Consider the following 3,873-nt stretch of genomic DNA (forward strand, 5'->3'; position numbering starts at 1 on the left):
GGTGCAGGGGGGGAAGAAGGGGTGCAGGGTGGAAGTGGGGACCGCCTGGTCCGACACCTGGGTGGGAAAGGGGGAAAGGTGGGGGGGAGGGAAGGGGGTGATGGTGGTGCTGGGGTGGGGGCCGAGGCGGGATGGGAAAGTGGGTCCGGGTGGGGATAGCAAGGTGAGGACTGCTTTATTCCTCTCTGGGGCGCATTTCCACAGACGGTGAATTCCCAGGCAGCGTCTTCCTTTGCATTATCCTCCAACTGTTACAACTAAAATAAAGAAAGTCATTCCAACGAGCTGCACGAGGGAAAAGATTAAAAATAAATAAACAGCCTCTCTCACTACCTCGCCAGACACTGAAAGCTCCCACATTCTTCGTCAGGTCGTTTGCATAACAATCACCAAGGCATGACCCCCCCCCTCCACCTTCCCAATCCCGCTCCCTCCCTCCCTACAGCACGCCACAGCTCCTCCCCCCTATTCTTACAACCCTCCTGAGAAAATGTATTAATAGCCAGGATACCCAAGGAAAGAGGAAAGACGGGGGTGACAAATGCCGAGGGAAAAGGGCAATTGGAGTGCTAAAGACATGCAAATCAGGGGTGGGAGGGCGATACTACCTATAAGCAGAGGGCATTTAAACATTATGAAATGTGTGAACAAGTGCTGCCTGGGCATGCAAATGCTGTAAAGTAGAAAACAGCAATGGCTCTATGAGGAAAATGAACAGGAAATTAGCAAATGAAGTACGGAGAAAGTCTACAATACAGCCGAGTATAAACTGTAAGCAAACACAATACAACTGAGAGCTAAGAGACTGCCCACATACAATTTGAACTAAAGAGGCAAGGGGGGGAAAAAAAAACTACCAGCTGCCACAGTGTCCTTCTGTGTCTGCGGTCATTAGTTTGAATCCCAGCACAGCTGGCTCTGTTAGGGTCTTAATTCAAAGGACCAAGGACAGGTCTCAATTGTACAAGCCATTTGGTGGTGGGGCTTGGTGGGGGTAAGAGGGTGATGTTCTACTTGTTTAAAATAAACAAGAATAAAAAAGAAAGAAAAAAGGAAAAGAAAGGCGGACTAGATAAAAAATTTAAATGACAATTAATTTCACAGATTTTGAACCAAGTGCTTGCAGTCTCTGTAAGAATATTCCCAATAATTCCTAATGAAGATTCCTGTCTCTTCTCAAGACAAGAAGAAAGCATGGGACAGTTTTTTTTTTTTTAAGGGTCTCTCACAGTGACTGGTTTTTACATTAAGTAAATGGAGTGGAGGGAGGGTGTCTCTTAAGTTGTTGTTTACCTGAAGAAATAACCATTAAAATGATGTTTTCCTTTTGCTCCTTTTAAGAGGAAAGTTTAATGTTAACTGGATATTTGCATTCATCTCTTTGCTTACAGATCATTATTATGCTTTAGGAAGAGGTATTTTAGTTGTTTATTACAGAGGGAAAGGTACACCACAACCTTTTAAGAAGAAAAGCAAAGACATAAAGTGTATATTAACCTAAAAAACCAGTTTCTTTGTTTCCAGATTTTTGTTGTTGTTGTTGTTGACAGGCCAGAATATCTTTTTGTGGCATATTTTGAAGCCCACATATTGGTCTAGAATGTGGAGTTCAGGTAATTCTAGATGGGGCCCAGTGGTCTCGGTCTCAAATATTCAGTTCAAAATGGATATCAATTATAGTAATTATACTTATAATTAGATTAATGAACCATTTATGCTCAGATTCCAAGTGCAAAAACTTCAAGACCTGCTGATGAGATGCCCTAAAAAGAGGGGTTTATGTAAACAAATCCCTATTAGGCAAAGTAAATCAAGATAAGGAACCTCACCCCAGGCTGGATTAGAAGCTAGCAGGCGTCTTTCAATCACAGCAAGTCCCTAATCACTCAGGAACCACCTCTGTGGTTTCGAATTAGGAAAAACTGCTCCCTTCAGAGCTCTGATGGGAATACAAAGGGTGCCCCCAAAATGCTCCTAGCTAAATATTCTTGATGCTTGGAAGGAGCTGGGGGAAGACACAAGCATATGCATATAGCTTCAGTTTCTGCCAATCACATTATAACTGCAAGACCATAATAACTGCTACTTAGTAAAAACTAGTTAAGCCAACGATGCATTAGACATCATCACATTGAGTGGAGGGAAAAATTCCAACATTTTATCTTTTGACCTTGTTCCAAATAAAGAAATAATTCAATATCCCTTTTTCAGAGTATTAGGGTGGTGTTTCCAAACAGAAGCTTCCCTTGCCTTTTTTTTTTTTTTTAATTGCTATCACCTCCCCCTACCTCCCTTAAGGTTTAATGCCACCAGAAACTGTAGAAAATGACTGTGCCCAGGATCCAGGTCATTATTGTTTAATCAATGCATCTCTGGAGCATGGAAAAGGTACGTAAACCACAGCTATTGTTTGGATTTCTTTTTTAAAGCAAAATAAAACGCACAAATAAGTATAGTCATATTCCAAAGCAAAATTAGAAACCCACACTTCATGATCCTGTTTTGCCTTTAAACAATGTGACTGTCCATGTCTAATACTGTATGTCTGGTCTACCAGAGACATAGAGATCAAAGGTCATATTTAACATTCAGGAGGAGGGGCGGGTGCAGATTAATTAATAAATTAATACAGCGACGCCTTTTATTGCTGGAGTCCAGCATTAATAATCTACTTTTACAATCCCAAAGGACAGCAAACATTTAAGAGAAAAAAGCCAGAGAAAGAGAAAGAACAATCACTTACCAGTCTCTTTTTATTTGGGGAGCCTTAGAATTTGCAGACGCTGCCAGTCTGCCTTTAATTAGTTGCACATCACCCCTAACACAAAGAAACACAAACCCAGATGTGTCTTGGCAGCTCCCAATTACAACTTTAATACTTGTAAACAAACTGTTGGGGAGGGGTATAAATAAATATGCGGATCAAAAAAAAAAAATACCTGTAAATGGCTTTTTTTTCTTGTTGCAGAGAGGAGGAGGAGATGGTGTTAGTGGTGGGGGTGGAAGGAGGAGGAGGTGGGGGGAGAGGAAAGAGCCGAGTGTGAGTGTATGTGTGAGAGCGCGGGGCTGTTCTCGGTGGTCTCTCCTCTCCCAGCGCGTTGCTCTCCGTCCGTCTCCAGTCGCTGTGTGCGAGGGAGGGAGGGAGCCAGGGAGTCTCTCTCCTTTCTCTCTCTCTCTCCTCTCTCTCTCACCCTGCCCCCCCTTCTCTCTCTGTTTGTGTGTGTGTGCGTGTGTGTGGTTGCTGGGGGAGGGGAGCTCGAGGGAGGAGGCGGGGGCAGGGGCGGGGGCGATCGGCGCGGAGGTGAGGAGGACGCAGAGACGCGGACACCTACTGATGATTGGCTGCAAATTACATGGGGAACAAGAGGCGCACGCGGCCCGCGCTCCCTTCACAAATCCTCTCCGCGGCCTCGGAGCCACGTTTCCCGGCTCGCCCGCTGCTCTCCCTCCTTCCTCGCGCCGGCTCCCGGGCTCAGCAGCCTGCACACAGGGCTGTTGATTATTTTCTTTTGCTGTCAGAGATAATTGTTTGGAAGGGATGGAAAGAGGGCGTTTCCGCCCCTCTCTCGCCGCGTGTGGAGTGTGTGTGTGTGTGCGTGCGTGTGCGGGTGTGTGTGTAAATAAACTTGTCTGGGTTTTCTGGCTGGGTTGAAGAGAGCTATGCAAGAAACTGGAAAGGTTGTGTTTGTTTGAAGAATGCTCTTAGTTCGCACCCTACCCCGTGGCTTTTAAATACTTTTCCTGGTGTACCCAAGACTTTAAAAAATAATATAGTTTAGGTCTTTAAAATAAGAGAAAACAGCAATATTCTTGTCCAGATCTTTTGAATATTATTGTTCCAGAATGCAGAAAGAAAAAAAAAAAAAAAGTGAT

The sequence above is a fragment of the Furipterus horrens genome, unplaced genomic scaffold (assembly GCF_987537825.1).
Source record: "Furipterus horrens unplaced genomic scaffold, mFurHor1.1.pri manual_scaffold_2, whole genome shotgun sequence".
Lineage (NCBI taxonomy): Eukaryota > Metazoa > Chordata > Mammalia > Chiroptera > Furipteridae > Furipterus > Furipterus horrens.